The sequence below is a fragment of the Microcebus murinus genome, chromosome 12 (assembly GCF_040939455.1).
Source record: "Microcebus murinus isolate Inina chromosome 12, M.murinus_Inina_mat1.0, whole genome shotgun sequence".
Lineage (NCBI taxonomy): Eukaryota > Metazoa > Chordata > Mammalia > Primates > Cheirogaleidae > Microcebus > Microcebus murinus.
This window is the reverse complement of record NC_134115.1, coordinates 54170919-54179051: the sequence shown is the minus strand read 5'-3', so window position 1 is coordinate 54179051 and position 8133 is coordinate 54170919. Positions and strand designations below refer to the sequence as shown.

General features: G+C 43.3%; 1 pseudogene; it reads left to right on the top strand.

Moving 5' to 3' along the window:
• Nucleotides 1-4986: 4986 nt before the first annotated feature.
• On the top strand, nt 4987-5663 carry LOC105871195 (peptidyl-prolyl cis-trans isomerase NIMA-interacting 1 pseudogene; annotated as a pseudogene).
• The last annotated feature ends 2470 nt before the right edge of the window (nt 5664-8133 follow it).

The window sequence follows — 8133 nt, the reverse complement described above, 5'->3', positions numbered from 1 at the left end:
TCAGGGCATCTATACATATCAGAGCCCCCTATAACATCTCATTTTTTATTAGGTACATCTTCTTTTAGAAGATGTCTATTATGAAAATCCATTACTATAAGTTTGTTAATATTTTATAACACAGTAGAAAAGTTTACATTCATCATTCAATATAATGTGACACCCTGGAGTGGATAGACTCTCCTTTTGTGCTCCCTTTTCTCTGACCTGTATTGCAAGTAAATAATGCCCGCCAAGTAGAACATCCAGCTGTAGCAGGTGCCCTCCTCCTTCTTGTTACCAATGGATCTGCAAGTCTGTATAATGGACTGTAGGTGGCTTTCCTGGCTCCTATCCCTGTGTTAGCCATCTTTCCACAATGTCTCTTATTTGCATAGGGTTCAAAATTGTTATTAACATTAATATTTCCTTAGAAGTTTGAATGCCCAGAAATTTATTTTTCTCTCCAACAAAATTGAACAAATTTATTTGAGGGTTTTTTAATAATAATAAGGATCCTTAATGAAATCTCTCTTAATGTAAAAAATCCTGCTCACAATACAGAACTTAAGACCAAAAAATGGGTTCAACTATCCTATGTCGAAAATAATGGGATTGAAGAAAACACCTCAGGAAGACATCGGGAGACTATGTGAACATCACAGAAAAGTTATTGCTCATTAGTCCCTATGGAAACATCATTCTGTTAACTTTCCCAGATACCAACTTTCTTGTCTCACTTGTAACCCATGGATCATTCTTTCTGAATGATTGGTGACTGCTGAACAATAGAAAATCTGAGTAGGAAGCCAGGTTATTGAAACATACTGTTTTTGAAATCAATATAATTAGAAAATAACACAAAGAGAGACTAACAAAGAATAGTAGATGAATTAGTATTATTGTGCTGAGGCCATCTCAGGAGCTTACCCTATAGTCTTATCTTAGGGTCTCCTACTTTAAAGAGTAGATTTCACAGATTATTCCTGCTAGAACTTAGCGCATTTATAGATATGTCTATATTTCATGAGGCTGTTACATCATTATAAAGACCACGTCCTCTTGTCTAGCATTTCTTGACAGTTATCCAAATCTAATATTCCTGAAATTTACAGCAGAGTTACTGCTGCTAACTAAAATGCAGGAATAAACCAGATTTTCTGTGTGCTCTGAAGTTAAAGCACTCTCAGTTTCATTGTGGGTTGGAGACTTATAGCCACCATATCCATTAAGGACTCTCAGAAGAGAGAATGTATTGGGTGGGGAGTGTGAGAGAGAGACAAGGAAAAAGAGAGAAAGACAGAGACATTACATTGGATGAATGTTGAATCAAGCCAGTTGTCCTCCTCACCCAACTTATGCATACTCAAGTAAGTATGGCATCCCCTCCTCCAACTACTTGCCAGTACTACTATCTTTCTCTACATTCTTCATTTTGCTCTTTATTTTCTAGATTCTTTGTATGGAAATTTAGATCAATGATTCTTTTCCAATATACACATTTAAAGCCATACATTTCTCTGTAAAAATATCTCTTAAAAGTAACCCACAAATTTTAGTTGTTGTTTTAATTTACCATTTAATTTGAAATTCCTTCCAAATTTTTTGCAATTTCTTTTTTATTTTATTTTATTTATTTATTTATTTATTTTGAGACGGAGTCTCGCTTTGTTGTCCAGGCTAGAGTGAGTGCCCGGGCATCAGCCTAGCTCACAGCAACCTCAAACTCCTGGGCTCAAGCGATCCTACTGCCTCAGCCTCCCGAGTAGCTGGACTACAGGCATGCGCCACCATGCCCGGCTAATTTTTTCTATATATGTTAGTTTGCCAATTAATTTTTTTTCTATTTTTAGTAGAGACGGGATCTCGCTCTTGCTCAGGCTGGTTTCAAACTCCTGACCTCGAGCAATCCTCGGCCTCCCAAAGTGCTAGGATTACAGGCGTGAGCCACTGCGCCCGGCCCCAAATTTTTTGCAATTTCTTTGGCATGGGGCTATTTAGAAATATGTTGTCTATTTCCCACACAGATAATTTTTAGGGTACTTTAATGTTACTAATTTTTTAATTAATTTATTTTAGAGTACAAAGTCAACAAAAATCAGTTGTAATTGTTTATACCAATTGTAACTTATCTGAAAAATATCAAGAAAATAATCTCACTTATGATAGTAGAGAAAGGAATAAAGTACTGAAGCATAAATTTAACAAAGGAGGGGAAAGTGGTGTACACCAAAATCTATAAAACTTTGACAAAAGTATTTGAAGAAGATAGAAATAATTGGAAAGGTTTTTGAGTTCATGGATTGGAAGAATTAATATATTTTAAATGTCTATGCTACTAAAATTCTATGCAAAAATAATGCAATCCCTATCCCAATCCCATTTCTTACGTAAATAGAAACAGTAATTTGTAAATTCATGTGGAACCACAAAAGACTCTAAGTAGCCAAAGCAACCCTGAGAAAGATAAAGTTGGAGACATCACACTTCCTGATTTCAAATTATACTACAAAGCTATAGTAATCAAAATACTATGACACTGGTACAAAAACAAACAAATAGACCAATAGAAAACTTAGAAATAAACACAAGCATATATGGTCAACTAATATATAACAAGGACACCAAGAAAACACAATGGAGAAAAGATAGTCTTTTCAATAAATAGTGTTGGTAAACTGGATATCCACATGCAAAATAATGAAATTGGATACTTACCTTATACCATTTACAATAAATGAACTCAAAATAGATACCAAACTTAAAGATAACACCTGAAAGCATAAAACTCCTGGAACAAATCATAGGAAAAATGTTCCTTGACATTGTCCTTGGTAGTAATTTTCTGGATAAAAGTTCAAAAAAGCTCAAAAAGTTCAAGACACAGAAGCCCAAATAAACAAGTGTGACTACTCCAACTAAAATCTTCATATGAAAGGAAATAATAATCAGAAAAATGAAAAGGAAGATTGAGGAGAAAAATATCTGTGAACTATGTAGCTGATAAGGGGTTAATATCCAAAATATATAAGGAACACAAACAACTTATAGCAAAAAAAAAAAAAAAAAAATCTGATTAGAAAATGGGTAAAGGACCCAAATAGGCATTTCTCCAAATAAGACATACAAATGGCCAATAGATATATAAAAAATGCTCAAGATTACTAGTCAGGAAAAAATGGCAGACTAGTGGTGGCCTCCCAGCTCACCACTCCCAGGGAAGGAGGTGAAGAGCACAGACAGCTGCCTACACGTGATGGCTCACTCCAAAGACAGCGTTGTGAATTTGCAGAGAAGCTGTGTGTGACACTCAGTGCAGAAAAAAAGGTGACAGAAAGATACATCCACAAAGACTGTAAAGCATAGGGAATGCAATAGACAACAGAGCACAGGAGGGCCACACTTATCCAGCAGGCACAGTGTGATCAGACTTACAGGAAGACACCCACAACCCCCACAGTTGTCCTACCTGCTCAGACAGGGACACGCCTGGAGTTGGTGCAAAACCATTGCACAAGACAATAGGCTCTGGAGAGGAGACAATAGCAGGAGCCATACTAAACTCTCAGGTACACTGCGCCAGGACTGCACTGGGATGAGGAGGGAATGGACTAAGTTTCAGCTTCCTTGGGCCATACACTGGAATTTGGAAATGGGCACTTCACCCCTGGAAGTCAGTGAGACCAGGACATGGGAGATGACTGGAAAGCAGTGGGCTCTGCCCTTGGAAGCCCCTGGCAACCGATTCAGTGGGCTCTGGGTGGGGCGAGGAAAGCCATGTTTTCTGCACAGCTGACCTGCATTTGCAGGCTCTGGTGCCTAAGAAGTAGTTTGAGGCCTGTTCATCCAAGCCCACCTGCTCAGCCCTGGCTGTCTCCTGCATCCTTGGCCCTAATGCCCACTCTCCAGGTTCAGTTGGCCTCCATCTTTAGGGTCCCAAGCTTGGAGGACCTATTTGGAGGCTTGGTTTGGGCTCCATCTCACCCCTGGCCCAAGGGCTCTCACTCTGGGCTATAGAGGGCTCCACCCTTGGAGGCTTTCAGCAGCTGCTTCAGTGGGCTCTGGGCAGGACCAAGAGAGCTGCATTCTCTGCATGGCTGATCTGCATCTGTGGGATCCTGGTGCCTAACAGGCAGATTGCAGCCAATCTATTCAAGCCTCCCTTCTAGGTCTTAATTGCCTCCTGCCTCCTGGGTCCTGAACCAGCCCTCCAGATCCAGTCATCATGCCATCTGCACACTCCTAAGCAACCAGAGAGTCCTTCTATACACACAAGTTCAGAGATGGCTGCCACTAGTGAGTGGGAAGCTTCCTGCAAACAGAACTACAGGCTCCCAGTATGCCCCAAGGGCACCTCCCATCCACAGACTCAAATGGGACAGCAGGCACCATATTGTTTCTATAACTACCAGGCACCTCTGTCCTCTCCTGGGGGCTTCAACTCCCCAGGCTCCATCCTGCTCATTTCCACACAGACATTTCTTAACTCCAACCCAGACTGTAGGATCCATAGAAGTACAGTGGGTACTGGGGTGTTCTGCACGACTTCAGAGCTTGGTCATTCTGGGAGGACTACATCCCAGAGAGAGGGTTGGAGATGACATGCATCCCCATTATAACAGGACAGGGCACCAAGGCAGAGGGACATTGAACCACCAGGGGCACCCTATGTGTAACCCAGGACCAGTATTCTTTGCCTTGGCTTGGTCAGGGATTGATCTCTGGAGCCCTGGGGACAGGCCTGCAGGCCAGATTCCATACACTCAGGTCTCAACTGCATCACCCAGGGGCACAGAGAGGATATTTGTGAATTAATCTCATTGGTGTGGGTACCTGCAGGAGCAGAACCAGGAGAGAGAGCAGTATGGATCCTATCTGTGATGACCTAGTGGGGCATCATCCCTCTTCCCATGGGAGGGCCAGGCTCTTAGCTCAGGCTGGGACACTGACTAGGGAACCTCTCTGCCTGCATCAAAGTTGTTGGGGAGCTCAGCTGACTTGAGGCCCATGGGAGCGGCCAGCCAATGGGAGCGGCCCAGTGGCAACAGCACCAGTAGTGGCAAAAACGGGCAGGGGGAGCCCGCCAGGGTCCGCTGCTCACACTTGCTGGTCAAGCACAGTCAGTCAAGGCGGCCCTCGTCCTGGCGGCAGGAGAAGATCACCCGGACCAAGGAGGAGGCCCTGGAGCTGATCAATGGCTACATCCAGAAGATCAAGTCGGGAGAGGAGGACTTTGAATCTCTGGCCTCACAGTTCAGCGACTGCAGCTCGGCCAAGGCCAGGGGAAACCTGGGTGCCTTCAGAAGAGGTCAGATGCAGAAGCCATTCGAAGACGCCTCGTTTGCGCTGCGGACGGGGGAGATGAGCGGGCCGGTGTTCACGGACTCCGGCATCCACATCATCCAGCGCACGGAGTGAGGGGCCTGCGGCGACCCCCGCCCTGCTGCCGTCACACAGTATTTATTGTTCCCAAAATGGCTGGGAGGGGGGCTCTTCCAGTTTGGGGGCTGTGGCGCCCCCCTCCCTGCCCGCCCCTGCTGGGGCCGCCCCTGCCGGACTCCCCCTCAAGGAATTGACTTCAGAGGGGCAGCGGGGGTGGGCGGGCTCCCAGACCCAGGGCTAGGGGTGTCCCGAAGAGAAGGCCTGGTCAGCGGAGCCGCCCTGTGTCCCCGGGTCCTGGAGGCAGACGGGGGGCCCTGGGCCATGTTTCTAGTTAACTCCACGTTCCTCTGTTCAGCTGCAAAAAGCAAACGCCCTGTGTGGCCCGGCTGTGGGCCCTCGGAGCCCTCCCTGAGCGGTGGCGCGGCGCCCTTTGCAACCCCAAATTAAACCTGGAACCGCTGCTCCAAAAAAAAAAAAAAAAAACCTTGGACCTATAGGCAGAGGTCCAAGAGAAATTGAGAAATAGGGCAGGTTTGAAAGGAGTGGGGCCTGCTCCAGACTAAGAGACTGTAGGTCTCAGACAGCCCGGCCTCCATATGAGACTCTCTGGTTAAGTGGGGCCACTTCAGCCCTTCCCATGCAGTTTATCCCAGAGGTGGGGAACAGTCCTTTAATGCCTGCATATCCCTTGCCAGCATTTGTAGAGCTGAAGTACAGGTTCACCCAACCTAACCCTGCCCAACCTCATTCCCACTCCTACCTCTGCTGTGATGGTGAATAAATGACTCACCTAGAAGTTCCAGGGCCCCACCCACCATATGGGGCATTAGAGGGCTTCTCCTGAGGAACTTGAGTTGGTCACGGGATTCAAAACAACAGCGCAGCTTACTCTCTCCAGCAAATACCACCTATTGACAGGGAGGTCAATTTTTATGTCCAATACACTATTTACTGACTCAGTCATAGAGGGTGTGGTTAATTCACACCCATAAGCACTTCCTACTAACTCAGAGATCAAACTGGGTATTTCAGTATCTAAACAAAAGAAAATCCAAAAGTAAGAAGCAGCATCTGTTCCAGAAGAGAAGGAACGAGCAAAAGAACTCTGGAAGTATGAAGAATCAGAGAAAAAGGTCACCCCCAAAAGGAAACAGCAGCTCCCTAGCAATAGATACCAACCAAAAGCAGAATATTGAAATTACAGATGAATAATTTCAAACATGGATTATAAGGAAGCTTAATGAAATACAAGATAAAATAGAAACCCAAGACAAAGAAACCACAAAAACAATCTAGGAAATGAATGAAAAATTCACTAAGAAATGAGACTACTAAAGAATAATCAAACAGAACTTCTAGAAATGAACAACCCATTCAAGGAATTACAAAATACAATAGAAAGCCTTAAGAACAGTTAAATGAGGCAGAAGAAAGAATCTCAGAGCTTGAAGACAATATCTTTCAACAGAACAAGTAAGTCACAGAGGTAGACCACAGAAATAAGAGGAAGGAGCAAAGCCTATAAGAAATACTGGATTATATAAAGAGGGCTAACATAGGAATTACAGACATCCCTGAGGGTGAGGAAGAAAATACACAAGTGTTGGATAATTTATTCAAGGGAATAATTGAGAAAAATTCCCAGGCCTTGCTAGAAATCTAGATATACAGGTACAAGAAGCTCATAGGAACCCTGGGAGATTCATCACAAAGAGGAAAATGCCACAACACACTATAATAAAGACATTTGCACTCAAATGTTTATAGCAATATAATTCTAAATTGCAAAGATGTGGAAAAAAGCCAAGTGCCCATCAATACATGAGTGGATTAATAAAATGTAGTATATGTATACTATGAAGTACTACTCAACCACAAAACCAATGGTGAACCAATTTCTCTATTATCCTGGATTACATTGGAGCCCATTCTTCTAAGTGAAGGATCACAAGAATGAAGAAATAAGTACCACATGTACTCACTACCAAATTGGTACTAATTTATTAATACTTATGTACACATATGGAAGTATTAATAACATTTGTTGGTTGTCGGGCTGGTGGGTGGGTGGAGGAGTGGATTAGGAAATGCACACTTACTGTATGTGGTGCACACTGTCTGTGATGGGCACACTTGTAGCTCTGAATCAGTTGGTGCAAAGGCAATATATGTAATCTGAATGTCTGTACCTGCTGGGCATGGTGGCTCATGCCTGTAATCCTAGCACTTTGGGGGGCCAAGGCGGGCAGATTGCTCGAGGTCAGGAGTTTGAAACCAGCCTGAGCAAGAGTGAGACCCCGTCTCTACTATAAATAGAAAGAAATTAATTGGCCAACTAAAAATATATAGAAAAAATTAGCCAGGCATGGTGGCATATGCCTGTAGTCCCAGCTACTTGGGAAGCTGAGGCAGAAGGATCGCTTGAGCCCAGGAGATTGAGGTTGCTGTGAGCTAGGTTGACACCATGGCACTCACTCTAGCCTGGACAACAAAGCGAGACTCTGTCTCAAAAATAAATAAATAAATATATATATATATGTATATATATATTTGTACCCACATAAAATTTTTAAATAAAAAGAGATTACCAATCATCAGGGAAATGCAAATCAAAGCCAAAATTAGACATCACCTAATGGCCATTATCAAAAAGACATGAGGTAACAAGTGTTGCATAAGTGTGGAGAAAAGGAGACCTTTACTCTGTTGGTGGAATGTAAATTGGTGCAGCCATTATGGAAACCAGTTCCTAAAAAAGTTAAAAATAAAATT